Genomic DNA, 19,579 nt, shown 5'->3' on the forward strand with positions numbered 1-19,579 from the left:
ATCTGCGGTGCGTGATGGAGTGAAGGAGCACTGCACTGCTGCAGCATCTGCCGTCAAAGTACATGGGCCTCTAGCGTTCTGCTACCATCAATATGCGACCACAATGGCTGGTATCGAACCCACGTCTTTTGGATCAGCAGCCGAGCACCATAACCATTGAGCCACTGCTGCGGCTTTTTCTCTCGTCAATGGTGGTGGTGTTATTGTGCAGGTGGTAGTAGCCTGTGCTAGTGTGTGTGTGTGTGCTCCTCAGTCGTCAGTGTGTGTGAAGATATGAATATCAGTGTATGCTTCAGTCTACGAAGGAGAGATCGAAATGCTGTAAGCACCCTTGTGTATGTGTGTTTGGAGGAGAGATGTGAACATGTGTGCGCTCATTAGTCTAACGAGGAGAGACAGGATACATTAACATGTTGTCAGGCCCCTTGTGTGTATATGCTAACCTCAAGCATTCTCTATCCTTCATTGGTGCATGTATTTCCTGTAGCCCCTAAATCATTGATCAAGCTGTCAGGATGCCCTGAGTTCAACCACTATCATTATCAGCAGCCTGACTGCTGCCTCTGCACGAGAATGGCCTCTCCCATATCTTTCTCAGTAGTGTAAGTAGCGCTGTAAGACTAGCCTTCGGCTCCAGCACCTTCAGAGGCTGGCGCTCAGAGGACACAGACGTTCCACCTTTCTCTTTGGTGCTGGTGCCTCCTTCTTGTGCTGCTCTCTCCGATGCAAGTGTCACTTATTCACCCTCTTTACGGTGCGCTGACCAGAAATCTGTTTTGCTGCCTCATTCCATGCTGACAAGCGCTATTTATGTGGCCAACCCGTTCTCCTGCCCTACCACTTTACTCCGTGGCCAATCGCTTGGTAGTGTCGCCTTTCTAGATCCCGCCTCAATATACCCCCTCGTCGATTGCACGGCCGGCCTTCACGTCAGCGCCATTACGCCTGTTCCCATCACCAATCAGTCTTCCGTCGACATTTTTCGCCGTTCCATCGACGCCGCCCTGACGTCTACCCAACGAGGCCAGCTTGTCGCTGTCCTGCACCGTTTTCAAGCTTCGTTTGACTGCCAGCAACCTTCCTTGGGCCGCGCAACCACCGTGATACAGCTGTCGCACAGCCCGCGGGGATAGCCGGTGGTCCTGGTCAAGAAAAAAGACGGTTCTATCCGGTTAAGCGTCGAATACCATCATCTGAACAAGGTTACACGAAAGGATGAAAGGACATTTACCCTCTTCCCCGTATCGACGACGCCCTCGACTGCCTGCAGGGCGCTGAGCTCTTTTCTTCATTAGACTTGCACTCCGGTTACTGGCAAGTGCCGGTGGCAGAGGCCGATCGCCCAAAAATTGCATTCGTCACACCCGACGGACCCTATGAATTTACTGTCATGCCCTTCGGCCTTTGCAATGCACCCGCCACATTCGAGCGCATGATGGGCAACCTGCTCCGAGGGCTTAAATGGCACGCATGCCTTTGTTACCTAGACGACGTGATCTTTTCTCCAGATTTACCGTCTCACCTCCAGTGCCTTGAGACTGTTTTTCACTGCCTGGCCGACGCTGGCCTTCAACTCAATTTAAGAAAGTGCCGCTTCTGAGCTCGGCAGCTCCCCATTCTCGGGCATGTCGTGTCGAAGGATGACATTCTCCCGGACCCGGCCAAGTTGGGAGCTGTGGCAGAATTTCCGAAGCCCACTTCTATTAAAGGCCTCCGCAGCTTCGTCGGCCTCTGCTCCTACTTCCGCCGCTTTGTCCGCAGTTTCGCCACTATAATCAACCCCCTGGCCAAGCTGCTTTCCGGCCACGACCTTTCGGCCTGGTCGCCAGCCTGTGATGAAGTGTTTACGACACTCCGTCACCTCCTGACCACTCCACCAATTCTGCATCATTTCAATTCTCGTTCCCTGACAGAATTCCTCACCGATGCCAGCGGCGTCGGCCTCGGTGAAGTACTCGCTCAGTGCAAGCAAGGCTTCGACGAATACATTGTCGCTTACGCCAGCCGGACACTCACAAAAGCTGAAACTAACTATTCTGTCACCGAGAACGAGTGTTTAGCCATCCTTTTGATGTTGTCACCGATCACCATGCCCTCTGCTGGTTGTCCTCTCTGAAAGATCCCTCTGGGCTCTGCGACTCCAAGAGTACGACATTCGCGTTGTCTATCGTTCCGGCCGTAAACATGCCGATGCTGATGCCCTGTCACGTTCCCCTGTGCCATTTGAGGCAGTCCCTTGTATATCCGCCCTGCCTTCTTTGACGTTTGAGTTCGCTGATATGGCTTCCGAGCAATGCAAAGACCCATGCGTCAGTTGCCTCCTAGATGTCTTCTGTGGCCAATCATCTCGACCTCCTTCCCGTGCTCTCCGGCGTCAATCCCACCATTTCACCATCAGAGATGAGCTCCTTTACCGCCGCAAGTACCTTCCGGATGGTCGCAGGTGGCATTTTGTCATTCCAACCCATCTGCGCTCCTTCATTTGCTCTCCCTACCACGATAATCCTCAGTGTGCCCATGCCCGCTTCTTGAAGACCACCCGTTTGACATCGGTACTACTGGTGTGGGATGTCCCGTTATGTTCGCCAGTTCGTTCAGTCCTGCACCATATGCCACTGCCGAGAAATTCCACCTCGCCTACCCGTCGCTCCTATGCAGCCGCTGCCTTGCCCAGTGCAGCCCTTCGAGCGTGTTGGCATCGACCTCTACGGCCCTTTCCCCAGCACATCAACCGGCAACCGCTGGATCATTGTCGCCATTGACCACCTTAGACGCTAAGCTGAAACATCGTGTTTAATATCTGCTACAGCCCACGACATTGCATCCTTTATTCTCCATCGCATCATTCTTCGCCATGGTGCTCCCAAAGAGTTGCTGAGTGGTTAGAGGTCCGGCCTTCCTCTCTGAAGTTGTAGAACCTCTCCTTCAGGAATGGAACACCGTTCACCGCACCTCCTCTGCCTACCATCCGCAGACAAATGGCATGGTGGAGCGTTTTAACCGTGCCCTCGGCGACATGCTGGCCATGTATGTTGCTTCCAACTATTGTAACTGGGACCGTGTTCTCCCTTTTGTCACATATGCTTATAACTCCGCTGCTCAAGCCACCACTGGATTCTCTCCATACTTTCTCCTGTACGGCTGTGAGCCTTCTTGCACAATGGACACCATTCTACCTTACCGCCCTGATTTTTCCGAATTTACAGCTCTTTCTCAAGCCGCAACTTATGCCGAAGAATGCCGACAGCTTGCCCGGTCCTTCACTTCTCACGCCCAGCATCAGCAGAAAAGCACCCGTGATCCCCCTGCACCTCTTCCCGCTTACCTTCCTGACTCTTTGGTCTGGCTCTGGGTACCCTCCTCAGGTACCGGCCTTTCCCCCAAACTTGTTAGCAAGTAACAGTGATCCTGCCGTATTATTAAGCAGACATCCCCCGTCGATTACCCCATCGAACCCCTTACGCATTCCCTGATCATCGCTGCCGAGGCCGCGCATTTGTCTACACGACCCGCCTCAAACAATACTACGACCCTGTCGTCGTCGCATCGCCCCAGGCCGCCAGGATGGCGCCTTTTCGCCTGGGGGAAATTGTAAGACTGGCCTTCGGCTCCAGCATCTTCAGAGCCTGGTGCTTAACGAAGAAGACGACGAAAAGTGCCGGACGCCTCAGGTATGTGCCATGTTACTTGAGGAGAAGAAGAAGAACGCTTGTCTCTCGTGTGTGCTCTGGACTGGCCACTTCCTATGGTCTGTACCGCTGGTTGTTTGCGACTCAGTGCTTTGCAAGATGTCCTTTATTACAGTGCTAAATATACTTCTTTTATGGAGGGAGGGGAGTTTAGTACGGGGGTGCAGCCCTTACGCAAGTGTATCAAATATTTCTCATGCCCTTTTTTTCTTAGCCGCGCTTCTTTTATGTATGCCGAAAAATGGAGTTATTTTCCGTTAAATTGGTGCTGTGGGTTTTTTTTTTGCCAAGTGTCATCGGGGTTTTTGCTTTATATTTGTTACCTGGTCATACATTATGACCTTCAGTATCCTGTTTTGTTTGAGTCTACTGTCAGTGTTAACGTTGGCCACTACGTAGTGCAAAGAAGGAAAGTTAAACCATAAAGTGTTTGTTTTTGTGGAAAATGTTTCCCTGGGGATTCATTGTTACGCATGACTTGCTTTATGTATAATTTCGTTGTGGAAGAAACATGTTCAAATTAATGAGGCACAACTATGCTTAAATCCTGTTGTGTTCCTTCAACCACTGCTGCGCTGTGTTATATAATGCACTGTGAGCCATGCTACTGGTTACTGTTCTTTGAATAAATCATACCTTGCAAACTTTGTACGGTCGACGTTCTTTATTTCATTTTTTCTCATTCTTTGTTAGAGCTTTCAAAATATTTGGTCATCGCGCCGTACAATTTCTCCTGCATTTGGAGCTGGTGCTCCCGCAGATCAAATTCTTATTGCCTTGCTTCCCGTAGATCCTTTCTGAGCCCCCTCGCTCCTCCAGCAGCGCAGCAAAATCAACAGAGGCTGGCCTCTTGCGGGCTCGTGCAGCCTGCCGTTGCCCAGCTTGCTGCATGTGCTGCGCACCTCCACTTGAGTGGGCTACAGGGTCCGCAGCTCCAGAAGGCAGCTGCGAACCGCTGTCTGCGCCTTCACAGTTGCTGCTGTCGTGGGCTGCAGAAGGCAGCTGCAAACCGCCGTCTGCACCTTCCCAGATGCTGCTATTGTGTCCTGCAGGCGAGCTCTGGTCGTCGTCTGTGGGGCATTCGCCTGTTTCTATGGTGCGGATCAATAATAATAATAATAATTGGTTTTTGGGGGAAAGGAAATGGTGCAGTATCTCTCATATATCGTTGGACACCTGAACCGCGCCGTAAGGGAAGGGAGAAAGGAGGGAGTGAAAGAAGAAAGGAAGAAGAGGTGCCGTAGTGGAGGGCTCCGGAATAATTTCGACCACCTGGGGATCTTTAACGTGCACTGACATCGCACAGTACGCGGGCGCCTTAGCGTTTTTCCTCCATAAAAGTGCAGCCGCCGCGGTCGGGTTCGAACCCGGGAACTCCGGATCAGTAGTCGAGCGCCTTAACCACTGAGCCACCGCGGCGGGGCGCGCATCAACTGCACAATGCAATAAAATGCATGCACATTCAAAGCTTACTTTCATGTTATCACGTCCATCGTCGAAGGCGCGTGGAATTTGCTGGTGTCGACGGGAGCAGGTCGCTATCGGCGCTGGCCGGGTGCGCGGCGCTAATGCGGCCGCCGCGATAAGGGCGGGGCCGAGGAAGGTATGGCGGCCGGGTAAATTCTTCGGTGAAGCCATGGCCGCTTATCGGAGAAATCTATCTCCGCCGTCTTTTTTACTTTTTTCTTTGGGGCAGCGGTAACTGTCGCAGAGGGACCGCTGTCCGACGAGGAGCGCTGACGCTTCGGTTCATCGGGCTCTTGCCCCTTATGAGACAGGCAGGCGCTAGTCTTTCGGGGGCTCGGGCGTTGCGTCTTTGGGACACTGGTGCTTACCTGAGCCAGGGCTTCGGGGCTAGCGCTGTGGGGCTCATTGGTTACCCTCGGTATGTCCGCTACCTCAGGAGCCTCCAACTCGGACTCCGTAGCGCTCTGCTGTCTCTCAGATGGAGTTGGCTGCGCGAGCAACAAGGCAGCTTCCAGTTTTTCCAGGTCAGACAGGCCATCTGACGACGTAGAGTCCTTCGTACCCCCTTCGGTAGAAGTTTGGTCTGTCTCGTCAATCAATGGATTGCCAGGCGACCTGGGCTCTCCCGAGTCCTCAGCGAGGGTGGTTGTCCACTTCGTTCCGTCGTGGAGCCGGGGTTGCCCCGAGCGGGACTTGCGGCGTACTCCTCGGAGCTGCGAGGGCGGCCGCGTAGGAACGCGGCGCGATGCAGTCTGACGTGACGTGATTCCCGCCACACCGCTTGCAGGCTGCTTGGCACGAGTCCGCATCGTGACCGTACGCAGCACAGCGGCCGCAGCGCGCGGCGGTGCAGGCGGCACCGAGGTGACCTTCCACGCCGCAACGGGCGCACACCTTCCTCATTCCACGGTATTCCAACGTAGCGCGGTGACCCGCGAAGGTGATGAAATTCGGTGGCGCCCGCTGCATGTCGAGCTTCACCAGACGAGCGCCGCTGCGAACGTGGCTCCTTGACTTGAAAACGGGTTCCGTGACTGCCCTGACCTTGCCAAAGGGCTCAGGACGGCTGCGAGCGCGTCGTCGCTCACGCTTGGTGGAGGTCGCCGGACCGTTACGAACGCCACTGGCGCAGCAAGCTGAACCAGCGGCACTTGATGACCGGCCACGAGCAGAGAGCCCGCGGCCAACATTTTCGTGGCTTGCGCCATCGAACTGACAGCTGCCAGGAACTTAGTTCCGCCGAGGTGCTGCAAATACTGCAGCCCCCGACACCGACGACCTCCTCGATGGCATCGATCAGGTCGTCCGCCGGCACGGGTACCGGTACGTTAAAGTTGAAGCATTGCGCCTTTGTGGGGCGCGTCGCAGGCGGCGGAAGGTCCATCTTCACCAAGCCCTGGAGGCAGCAGCAGGCCGGGCGCCGGGGCACAGGCAGCAGGGCCTCAGAAGGCGATGGGCAGCGTAACGGGCGGCCACACAGGATTGTCGGCGATCGTCGAAAATCTCCGCGGGTCAAGCGCGTCGGCTGTTATATAGCAGTCGTCGAATGTTCCAGACTAATCGTTGGGACCTACGTGCCTTCCACAAAGTTCTACGCCATTCGCGTCAGGCGATGAAATCAGATAACATAAGGTTCGTCTACAACAGACAGCGAATAGAAGCATCGATGACTTGCCAGAAACTTCGGATAGATGCAGGCGCGTCCCGCGCTGTGCGATAACACTTGTTAGGCTGCGAAACGTGGTCGCCCGATAAAGATAAATGACACGTGCCATTACCCCCCCACTTGAAAAGCATCGACCCGATGCTGCAATCAAACGAAATAAAGAAGAGCACTCGTAGCAAAGAAAACAACAAAAATAAGGAAGTTCGTCAGCTCCGTAAAAGGGTTTAAGGCGCACCACGTGGACCTCTTCAGATCGTGCGCGGCGCAGCTGTGAATGCGAAATGCCGTCTGGCACGACCTCATAGTCCAGTGAGCCAATACGTCGAATGACCTTGTAAGGTCCGAAATAGCGTCGCAATATTTTCTCACTGAGTCCTCGTCAGCGTATCGGGGTCCATACCCAAACCCGGTCGCCGGGCTGGTACTCGACGAAGCGTCGTCGCAGGTTGTAGTGTCGGCTGTCGGTACGCTGCTGGTTCTGGATACATAGGCGGGCGAGCTGTCGAGCTTCTTCGGCGCGCTGGAGATAGATAGCGACGTCGATTTTCCTCGTCAGTGACGTGCGGCAGCATGGCGTCGTGCGTCGTCGTCGGGTTCCTGCCGTAAACCAGCTTAAATGGCGTGATCTGTGTTGTTTCTTGCACCACCGTGTTGTAAGCGAATGTTACGTACGGCAGGACCACATCCCATGTCTTGTGCTCGACGTCGACGTACATTGCTAGCATGTCGGCGAGGGTCTTGTTCAGGCGCTCCGTGAGACCATTCGTCTGCGGGTGGTAGGCAGTTGTCCTGGCAGAATGGCTTGCGTGAGCTCTGCTGTAAAAGCCGTTCCTCTGTCGGTGATGAGGACTTCTGGAGCACCATGTCGCAGCAGGATGTTCTCGACGAAAAATTTCGCCACTTCGGCTGCGCTGCCTTTCGGCAGAGCTTTAGTTTCGGCGAAGCGGGTGAGATAGTCCGTCGCCACGACGATCCACTTATTTCCGGAAGTTGATGTCGGAAACGGTCCCAACAAGTCCATCCCGATCTGCTGAAAAGGTCGGTAAGGAGGCTTTATCGGCTGTAGTAATCCCGCTGGCCTTGTCGGTAGTGTCTTGCGTCGCTGACAGTCTCGGTATGTCTTAACGTAACGGGCGACATCGGCGGTTAGGTGCGGCCAGTAATATCTTTCTTGTATCCTTGATAGTGTCCGGGAGAAACCGAGGTGCCCAGCGGTCGGATCGTCATGTAGGGCGTGCAGTACTTCTGGACGCAGCGCCGACGGAACACCAAGAAGATAGTTGGCGCGGACTGGTGAGAAGTTCTTCACGAGTAGGTTGTTTTGAAGCGTGAACGAAGACAGTCCACGCTTAAATGCCCTATGGACAACGTCGGTGTGCCCTTCCAAATAATCGACTAGGGCTTTTAGCTCCGGGTCTCCTCGTTGCTGTTCGGCGAAGTCTTCCGCGCTTATTATTCCAAGGTAGGCGTCGTAATCCTCGTCATCTTGCGGCGGCGGGTCAATGGGGGCGCGTGATAGGCAATCGGCATCTGAGTGTTTTCGTCCGGACTTGTAGGTTGCAGTGATGTATTCTTGTAGTCTGAGGCTCCACCGTGCCAGCCCTCCTGAAGGGTCCTTTAAGTTAGCTAGCCAACACAATGCGTGATGGTCGCTGACCACTTTGGCCTGCCATATAGGTAAGGGCGAAATTTCGCTGTGGCCCAAACGATGGCGGGGCATTCCTTTTCGGTTGTAGAAAATTGCCTTCCGCTTTTGATAACGACCGGCTAGCGTAAGCTATCACGTGTTCATGCCCATCTTTTCTCTGGACTAGGACGGCACCGAGGCCTAGGCTACTGGCGTCAGTGTGGATTTCGGTATCTGCGTGCTCGTCGAAGTGCGCAAGTACGGGCGGCGACTGCATGCATCGTTTGAGTTCTTGAAATGCGTCGGCCTGCGGCGTTTCCCACTTGAACTCGACGTCACATTTAGTGAGCTGTGTCAGCGGCTCAGCGATGCGTGAAAAGTCCTTGAAAAATCGCCTGTAGTAGGCACACATGCCAAGAAATCTACGCACTGCCTTCTTGTCGATGGGCTGCGGGAACTGTGCGATGGCAGCTGTCTTCTGAGGGTCAGGGTGGACTCCAGACTTGCTGTTGATGTGGCCTAGGAACAGAAGCTCATTGTAAGCGAAGCGGCACTTTTCTGGCTTCAGAGTGAACCCTGATGACTTGATGGCCTCTAGTACTGTGGCAAGTCGCCTAAGGTGATCGTCGAAATTTGGGGCGAAGACAACGACGTCATCCAAGTAAACGAGACAGATCTGCCACTTCAATCCTGCTAAAACCGTGTCCATCACGCGCTGGAACGTTGCAGGCGCCGAGCACAGTCCAAATGGCATAACCTTGAACTCGTAGAGGCCGTCTGGGGTGATGAAGGCGGTCTTTTCGCGATCTTTTTCGTCGACTTTTATTTGCCAATAGCCAGACTTGAGGTCCATCGACGAGAAGTATTTTGCGTTGCAGAGCCGATCCAATGCGTCGTCTATCCGTGGGGGGGGGGGGGGGGGTATACGTCCTTCTTCGTGATCTTGTTCAGACGACGATAATCGACGCAGAAACGGAGGGTTCCGTCCTTTTTCTTCACCAGGACAACAGGGGATGCCCACGGGCTTTTCGATGGCTGGATGATGTCGTCGCGCAGCATTTCGTCGACTTGCTCTCTTATCGCTTCACGTTCTCGTGGCGAAATTCGGTAAGGGCTTTGCCGGAGTGGTCGAGCGCACTCGTCGGTGATTATGCGATGCTTGGCGACTGGTCTTTGTCGAATCCTCGATAACGTCGAAAAGCAGCCTTTGTATCGTCGGAGCAGACTTCTGAGCTGATGTTGCTTAATCACGGGGAGACTTGGATTAATGTTGTAGTCTGATTCGGGAACCATGGTCGTCGTGGTAGATGCGGCGGAATCCGAGAGGACAAACGCATTACTGGTTTCGAGAATTTTCTCGATGTATGCGATCGTCGTGTCCTTGTTGATGTGCTTGAACTCCTGGCTGAAGTTTGTCAGCAACACTTCAGTTTTTCCTCCATGCAGTCGAGCGATCCCTCTTGCGACGCATATTTCAAGGTCTAGCAGTAGACGTTGGTCGCCTTCGTTGACACCTTCTACGTCAGCGGGTACTTCGGTGCCGACCGAAATAACAATGCTGGAGCGAGGCGGGATGCTCACTTGATCTTCGAGCACACTCAAGGCGTAGTGACTACGAGGGCTCTCCGGCGGTATTGCTTTATCTTCCGACAGCGTTATTGACCTGGACTTCAGGTCGATGATTGCGCCGTGTTGGTTCAGGAAGTCCATACCGAGAATGACGCCTCGTGAACACTGTTGGAGGATAACGAAGGTGGCAGGGTAAGTGCGGTCATGAATGGTTATTCTTGCCTTGCAGATTCCAGTCGGCGTGATGTGGGGTCCTCCAGCGGTCCGAATTTGAGGGCCTTCCCATGCGGTCTTAACTTTCTTCAACTGGGCGGCGATGTGCCCACTCATTACGGAGTAATCAGCCCCTTTGTTCACTAAGGCGGTAACTGCGTGGCCGTCGAGAAGCACGTCGAGGTCTGTGGTTCTTTGTCTGGCGTTGCAGTTAGGTCTTGGCGCCGGATCACGGCTGCGTCGTGTTGAACTGAAGTTGGAACGTCGCGTCGTCTAGTCGTCTATCGTCGGTGTATTCGTGGCTTCCTGACTTCGTCGGGACGGCGGCGTGTCGTTATTATGTCGTCGAGATGGTCTCGGCGTCGTCTTCGTCGGCGGTGGAGGAGCTTCGTCAGTTCGACGAACAGCAACCGCACCTCCATCGGTTGCTGCTTTTAGTTTTCCGGATATGGGCTCGCAGAGCGGCCCCGTGCTGGGCCAGTCTATGGACGGCGCTGCGGCGACAGGTAGCGGCCTGGTGACGGCGACCAGGATGGCCGTCGAGGGCTCCACTGAGTAGCGGCGAGGTAGTCGGCGATGTCACGAGGGCGTTCGCCTCCCCGAGGGCGCGGTGCGTCGACGGCGAACCCTCGCAATCCCAGGTCGCGGTATGGGCATCGGCGGTACACATGGCCGGCTTCCCCGCAGTGGTAGCAGAGCGGGCGGTGGTCAGGAGCGCGCCAAACGTCTGTCTTCCTCGGGTACCTGCGCTGGTCGACGGGTGGGCGTGTTGGTGGCGGCGGCGGTGGTCGACGGAATTGCGGCGTTACAGGGTCCTGGCGCGGTCGTGGAGGGGGACCTTGACGGCGGGCGACGGCGGCGTAGGTCATCGCTTCTGGCTGGGGCTGCGATGATTGTGGTTGTACCTCGCGAACTCCCAGCGATCGCTGGACTTTGACAATTTCGGCGACTTAGGCCACTTGAGGTTGCGATGAAGGGAAGATCCTTTGAAGCTCCTCTCGTACGACTGCCCTGATGGTCTCGCGCAGGTCGTCGGTGGCCAGTGACTGAACTCCGGCGTAGTTTGTCGAGTTCGTGCGGCGGTTGTATTGTCGGCTCCGCATTTCGAGTGTTTTCTCAATGCTGGTGGCCTCGCGAAGGAACTCTTCTACGGTCGTCGGTGGGCTTCGTGTCAATACGCCGAAAAGTTCCTCCTTTACACCACGCATCAGTAGGCGGACTTCCTTCTCTTCGGACATTTCCGGGTCGGCGTGCCGGAACAGACGGCTCATTTCCTCAGTGAAGATTGCGATCGTCTCATTCGGCAGCTGCGCTCTGGTCTCCAGTAGAACTTGGGCTCGCTCTTTACGCAGGATGCTTCTAAATGTTTGCAGGAAGCTGCTTCGGAACAGGTCCCACGTCGTCAAGGTGGCTTCTCGATTCTCGAACCACGTCCTGGCGGCGTCCTCTAATGCGAAATAGACATGTCGCAGCTTGTCGTCGCTTGCCCAGCTGTTAAACGTAGCGACCCTCTCATACGTTTCCAGCCAGCTTTCCGGGTCCTCAAATGTGGAACCGCGGAACGTCGGTGGTTCCCTGGGCTGCTGCAGCACGATGGGGGATGCTGGGGCTGCCATTGGGGTTCCCTCGGCCACAATCTTCTTGGTCTTCTTAGGTAGAAGTCCGTGCTCCGGGGGCAGCTGTTGAAGACGGCGGCTTGCTCGATTGTCCGGGACTACGTTGGTGTTCTCTTTGCGGTCCGGGCTTGGATCACGGCTTGTCGGGGCGTCCGGTACATGAACAAAACAAAAAAGAAGCTCCTCCACCAGATGTCACGTGGTAGTGACGTTGAAGAACACAGTAGCAATACTGTGAAAGACAAAACTAACTTTTATTGGGCGAACCTGTGCCCACAAAAGAGGCTACACTTACAGCACAACGGTATAAAGAGAATTTATTGGTACACCAGACCACATTTACATAAGAACACTGGCAGTCACGAAGAGTACATAATGTAATTTCAAAAAGAAGCAAAATATGCGCAAACGAGTCACCAATATGCACAGATACAAACAGAACAGGCCAACAATCTATATACAATGAATACCATGGCGCGGCATGTTTCCAAATTAAACATACATCTCAGGTCGCGATGGTTTAAAAGAGGGGAAGGTTGGGGTGGGGGGGGGTAAAGGGAGGGGGAAGTTACCATGCGCGTACACTTGTTCCCAGATGTGTACATAACTGGGTAAGGGGATGATACCCGTTACCACGACCAACCCAGGGCAAACTCAGCGAGTATTGACTAGTATTGCATGATTGGGAGCACCACTTTGTTAGAATGTACAGAAATAAAGTGGGTCGACCAGCGCCGCAAAAACAGCGCTTCGCCGCCCACTGTTAGTTCTTCCTCTAGAAATTGCCACACAATGAGGCGCACCCTCCTCAAGAGCGGAAACATGGCGCGTTGCCGTCTTCCGCGCACTTCGGCCAAGCCTCGCTGCTTCCAAAGCGCGTATAAAAAACCACTGCTATCACAAGGCGCTCAAAGGATGAGCGCCTTCGCGAGTTGCTAAACATCCTGTAGATCAGGAGCCACAAAGTACGCGCTACGACGCAGTCTTCCAGGGCGTGCCGCTGTGTATCAACAGCGCCGCAGTTGGTGCAGCGCGCGTTTGGCACGATGCCCCATCTTTCGAGACGCTCTCTCGTCGGCAGTGCTTGCCAACGGCGACGCCATTCGAAGTCTTGTACTTCTTTTGGCAACAGGCTCGATGCAAAGGCCTGCCATTTTCTAGAAGTTTTTTCTGCCTGATCAATACTGAAATCCAAAGCAGCAACCGCCGCACTAACGCGTGCCACGGGTGTTTCGCGTATATCCGTGTCCGGGAACTGGCTTAGCCAGAACCGGAAAAAGTCAGTTGCCACTTTGTAAATGGGCATAGGTTGCTCTGCTTGAGGCCCCGTGTGTCGCTGCGTTAGGAACAGTTGACTCCCAGTACGCAACCAATACAGGACTAGTGATCGACCTCTGTACACTTGGGCCGCTAGTAGGTCGAGAACTGCTTTGGTAGCGAAAGCTCGCGCTGTTGCCTGCCAGGAGGGCAGGTTCAAACCTCCTCTATCGCGTTCCGCGGCCAACATTTGACGGGACACTGGGGCCGGCTTTCCGTTCCACAGGACTTGTCCTGCGAGCGAGTTCAGCTTCCCTGCCACGCGACGCGGCAGTGGAGCAACACGCGCAACGAAGCAAGCGTACGCAGCTGCGCACGTACGGAAGAATAGTGCCTTGGCGTTCAAAGATAGTTCTAGGTGTGCAATCGAATCTATGGCCCGTCGCGCTCGAGTGATAGCGTCGTCCCACGTTCTCGGTGACACACCTGCTGGCGTGAAGACGATTCCTAAAACTCGCACACCATCGACAAACTGGATTCCACCGGGCAAGGGGTCCTGAAACATGCCAAAGCTCAGGACTTGGCTCTTTGTGGTGTTCAATTGCGCCCCTGAGAGAGTTGCATACTCGTTGAAAACTTGCCAGAAAGCAAGGAAACTGTCCGCATCTCGCAAGAAAAGCGAGATGTCGTCCGCATAAGCAGACACAGAAACTCTTTCCTGCCCCGGAAGGGGAAAACCTCGGATAGCTGGGTGGTCTTCAACTGCACGGAGCAGAGGGTCCAGCGAGAGCACGAAGAGAGCGGGACAGAGGGGACAACCTTGTCGAACTCCTCGCGTCACACAAATTTCCCCGCTCAACGCCACATTTAAAACCAGCTGACTAGACAGCCCCGAATATAGAGCACCTACTAAGTTAGTAAATTTGTCCGGAAGGCCCAGATATGACAAGACTGTCAACAAGTAGTCATGCTCGACTCTATCGAAGGCTTTGCTTTGATCGAGGGAGATGAAACAACCGTTCAGTTTTTTTGCCTGAGCGTACGCAAAAAGATCACGTGTGAGAGCCAGTGAAGTGAAGATTGATCTACCCAAGACTGACGAGCTCTGGAGAGGGCTGACCACATCGGCTAAGCACGGCTTCAAGCGGTCTGTTAAAACCGTAGCGACAACTTTGTAGTCTGTGTTGATGAGCGTTATTGGTCTCCACGAACTTGGGTCTGAGAGGGGCTTATCTGGCTTGGGGATGAGAACCACGTGCCCCAATGAAAAGGACGACGGCTTCACACCCTCCAGAAGCACTGAATTCACTATGGCTGTCAAGTGCTCGCCGAGAATCTCGAAGAATGTCGAGTAGAACCCGGCAAGAATTCCGTCTGGGTCGGGAGCTGCGGACGCCCTCATACGAGCTAGCGCCGCTCGCACTTCTTCCATACTGGCTGGGCCGCAGAGCGCTGCTTCATTTATTTTCGGGCACGTGTATCGCCCACACAAGTCCCGAACCCTGCTCCTTAAATCCGCATTTCTGCTGGCGTGCTCAGAGGAGAACAACGAGGCGTAGTGGGCCGTGAACACTTGATCAATATCTGAATGGGCACTGGAGTGCCGGCCGTCTGGCAAGATCACGCCTTCAATTCGTGAAAGTCCTTTGTTGTCGTGTTCCCCCTCTCGGGCGCGACGGAGTTCTGCCGCTACTCGAGGGGACGTTGTTGGGTCGGGCGAATTACTCGAGCTGCGAGCTAGGAGCCTGTAATATCGCACGCGCTGCGATTCAAGGTACTCGCTCATGAAGAACGTCAGAGTGCCTCCGGCCTCAACGATGCGAATGCGCCGCATCAAGTCGTTAAGTTCGGCAGTTATTCTAACGCGCCTGGCTTTGCCTTCCCTTACTAGAATCTCACGCCAACTGGTTTTTAGTTCGTCCCACTCGTCCGGAGTCAGGTCTTCGACCTTTGGGAGGGTCTCTGCTAGTGCTTGGCGAATGGAGGCCAAACTAACTTCATCGTGCAGAAGCGCGGGGTCCATTCTCCACCTACTCCGGTCGGCCGACCTTCCGGGCGATGCGTTCACGCGTACTGACACAAATGCGTGGTCGCTGATGCCCTGGACGCCTGGCGGCGGGCTTACAGTCTCGCATGCGCGGAGAAGTGGTATTAGGGCAGGAGGGAGATAAACTCGATCAAGACGGCTAGCAGAGCGGCATCGCTTCCACGTGGCCACAAAGTCATCGTCATTAAGGGCAACCCACGCATCTGTTAGCTTAAAGCGTCTCACTAAACCCTCGAGTTCCCTGGCATTGTAGTTTGAGGAACCTTGGCCTGGGCCGCGTAGATCTCGCCAAGAATCTCGTACACAATTAAAGTCGCCGATGAGCACACACTGCACGTTCTGGTCGATATAGGTACCAATTGTATTAAAAAAATCAATCGTCAGACTGCGTCTGGCCGGCGCGTATACGTTAATGAAACGAGTTTTCTGATTATGCATGAATATATCAGTAATTATGGCGCGACCATCAAGACCGAAAGTGCAATGTGCGCTCGTCCTGTAGGTGTTTGTAATAAAAACCACACCAACCCCACATGGTTGAAAGGTGGTCAACGAAAAAAAAGCGCCGACATGGAATCGCCTACGAAATGCTGACACATCTGCTGGGGTACGAAAATTGCATTCTTGCAAGAAAAGTAAATCTGCGCCTACTGAGTGAGCGAGGTGCATAACTTCTAGCTACTTGGCTAGAGCTCGAAAACCTCTGACATTGAAGGTAATGAAATGAATCTCAGCCATATTTTGCCAAAGGAACAAAACCATTAACACTTGGGAAATAGTACAACCAACAAAAGAGCAGCGTTGACCGACTCACAAGTCGTGTGGTGCGGCGGTGGTCGCAGAACGGGCGATGGACCTGGGTGGCTCGAGGATGCTGCCATAGTAGGTATAAGTCCCTGTAGACGCTATAGCGTCTATGGCCCGCCGCGTGACACAGCACCGGCACCATATCACGTCCATCGTCGAAGGCGCGTGGAATTTCTGCTGGTGTCGACGGGAGCAGGTCGCTATCGGCGCTGGCCGGGTGCGCGGCGCTAATTCGGCCGACGCGATAAGGGCGGGGCCGAGGAAGGTATGGCTGCCGAGGCGGCCGGGGAAATTCTTCGGTGAAGCCATGGCCGCTAATCGGAGAAATCCATCTCCGCTCCATCCTCTGCAGTCTTTTTTACTTTTTTCTTTGGGACAGCGGTAACTGTTGCAGAGGGACCGCTGTCCGACGAGGAGCGCTGACGCTTCGGTTCATCGGGCTCTTGCCCCTTATGAGACAGGCAGGCGCTAGTCTTTCGGGGGCTCGGGCATTGCGTCTTTTGGACACTGGTGCTTACCTGAGCCAGGGCTTCGGGGCTAGCGCTCTGGGGCTCATTGGTTACCCTCGGTATGTCCGCTACCTCAGGAGCCTCCAACTCGGCCTCCGTAGCGCTCTGCTGTCTCTCAGATGGAGTTGGCTGCGCGTGCAACAAGGCAGCTTCCAGTTTTTCCAGGTCAGACAGGCCATCTGACGACGTAGAGTCCTTCGAACCCTCTTCGATAGAAGTTTGGTCTGTCTCGTCAGTCAATGGAGTGCCAGGAGACCTGGGCTCTCCCGAGTCCTCAGCGAGGGGGGTTGTGGACCTGGTGTCCACTTCGTTCCGGCGTGGAGCCGGGGTTGCCCCGAGCGGGACTTGCGGCGTACTCCTCGGAGCTGCGAGGGCGGCCGCGTAGGAACGCGGCGCGATGCAGTCTGACGTGACGTGATTCCCGCCACACCGCTTGCAGGCTGCTTGGCACGAGTCCGCATCGTGACCGTACGCAGCACAGCGGCCGCAGCGCGGGGCGGTGCAGGCGGCACCGAGGTGACCTTCCACGCCGCAACGGGCGCACACTTTCCTCATTCCACGGTATTCCAACATAGCGCGGTGACCCGCGACGGTGATGAAATTCGGTGGCGCCCGCTGCATGTCGAGCTTCACCAGACGAGCGCCGCTGCGAACGTGGCTCCTTGACTTGAAAACGGGTGACTGCCCTGACCTTGCCAAAGGGGCTCAGGGCGGCTGCGAGCGCGTCGTCGCTCACGCTTGGTGGAAGTCGCCGGACTGTTACGAACACCACTGGCGCAGCAAGCTGAACCAGCGGCACTTGATGACCGGCCACGAGCAGCGAGCCCGCGGCCAACATTTTCGTTGCTTGCGCCATCGAACCGACAGCTGCCAGGAACTTAGTTCCGCCGAGGTGCTGCAAATACTGCAGCCCCCCGACACCGACGACCTCCTCGATGGCATCGATCAGGTCGTCCGCCGGCACGGGTACCGGTACGTTTGAGTTGAAACATTGCGTCTTTGTGGGGCGCGTCGCAGGCGGCGGAAGGTCCATCTTCGCCAAGCCCTGGAGGCAGCAGCAGGCCGGGCGCCGGGGCACGGGCAGCAGGGCCTCAGAAGGCGATGGGCAGCGTAACGGGCGGCCACACAGGATTGTCGGCGATCGTCGAAAATCTCCGCGGGTCAAGCGCGTCGGCTGTTATATAGCAGTCGTCGAATGTTCCAGACTAATCGTTGGGACCTACGTGCCTTCCACAAAGTTCTACGCCATTCGCGTCAGGCGATGAAATCAGATAACATAAGGTTCGTCTACAACAGACAGCGAACAGAAGCATCGATGACTTGCCAGAAACTTCGGATAGATGCAGGCGGGTCCTGCGCTGTGCGATAACACTTGTTAGGCGGCGAAACGTGGTCTCCCGATAAAGATAAATTACACGTGTCAATATACTCAAAGTGCTTTCACACAAACACTGGGGTTCTGACAGGGCAAGCCTTCTACATATCTATCGCTCTGTGGTACGGTCCTGCTTAGACTATGGTTGCCTGGTGTATGGTTCTGCAAGGCCATCCTACTTGAAACGACTAGATCCAGTGCATAATTTGGGGTTGCGTCTTTCCACTGGCGCTTACAGGACGTCGCCCATAAACAGTCTTTATGTCGAAACAAACGAACCATCACTTACAGATAGAAGAAGCATGCTTACATGCTCGTACGTCCTAAAAATCGATTCCCTTCCAAAACACATCTGTTTTGAAATAGTTACAAAGTATCCATCCAGAACAATCTTTAACAACAAACCGCAAACCATCAGGCCACTGCCCTTAGGCTTTGAAGAGATCTGCCAGAATCTCGGCGTACTGAACACATTACCCAGCATTGCGCAAAGACGAGGTCCACTGCCTCCATGGTACGATTTTCCTACATTGTGCGATTTCACTCTCACACAGTTCCGCAAAAAGCAAACTCCACAACACCAAATAGTACAAGAATTTCTCGCAATTGAGGAAAAATACAATGGTTTCATAGCCTTTTATATTGACGGTTCGAAAACGGATACTTATGTAGGAAGTGCAGTGGTGCGAGGGAATTCGGAGACAACAATACGACTTCCACAGTGCGCATCCATCTTCACTGCAGAATGTTACGCAGTATATGCGACCGTAGAAAAAATACTCGGCGAGAACCTCAAAAACGCTATTATTTACACAGACTCTTTAAGTATACTTACAGCCCTCCACTCAAGAAACGCAATCACTCCTATACTTGGTGACATTATACACAACATAGTAACAGCCACAGCTAGAAGACAAAACATTAAACTCTGCTGGGTCCCGAGTCATGTCGGCATAAAAGGCAGTGAGCGAGCAGATTTCTGTGCTGCTCAAGCTCGTGGCAAGTAAATAAAAAAAGTAAATATACCCTTGAATGACTGCATGAAATTAGTACAAAGGAAGTTAAGGAAAAAATGGCAATCGGCTTGGAACAGCGAATTGAATAATAAAGTACACTTAGTAAAGGCGATTTTAGGTGAATTTAAGCCATGTGTGCACCAAGAACGTTTTAAAGAAGTAACTTTATGCCGTCTCAGAATAGACCACACGCACATTACGCACAACTTCCTGCTAACAAATCAAGATAAACCTGTTTGCGAAGAATGTGGAGATGAACTTACAGTTAACCACATTCTATTCTCATGTATGAAACTAGAAAAACTAAGAAAAAAGTACTTCACTCAATTTTATCATGAATGCATTCCTTTCCACCCTACATTGCTTTTAGCTGATAATGCCATTGTTAACATACCTTCCATTTTTAGCTTTTTTAAAAGCAGCAGGCGTACTTGAAAAGCTGTAATTTTTTAACCACTGGATTGCTTTTATACATGATACACCTCAGCCACTTTCTCATCCTTGAGAAGTAGGCTGAGGCTGTTTATTTGATTGGTTGGGAGCCTCAGGGTCCTTGCTAGCCAAGGAAAGCCGCTAAGACTGCCTCACCTGCTTTAAGGCTTTTACCATTAGCCATTTCCAAATTTCTTTCCTTCTTTTATTACTAGGCAGTACAATCTTTTTAAGTCATCTGCACCATCGCCTCTTTTTCATAGTCCGAAACATTCTGTAGAAAAGCAAT

General features: G+C 53.7%; 1 pseudogene; it reads right to left on the reverse strand.

Annotated features, from left to right (window-relative positions):
- Positions 1-10,665: 10,665 nt before the first annotated feature.
- LOC144103334 (uncharacterized) lies at positions 10,666-17,500 on the reverse strand (annotated as a pseudogene).
- Between the last annotated feature and the right edge of the window lie 2,079 nt (positions 17,501-19,579).

The sequence above is a fragment of the Amblyomma americanum genome, chromosome 9, assembly GCF_052857255.1.
Source record: "Amblyomma americanum isolate KBUSLIRL-KWMA chromosome 9, ASM5285725v1, whole genome shotgun sequence".
In the NCBI taxonomy this organism is placed as follows: domain Eukaryota; kingdom Metazoa; phylum Arthropoda; class Arachnida; order Ixodida; family Ixodidae; genus Amblyomma; species Amblyomma americanum.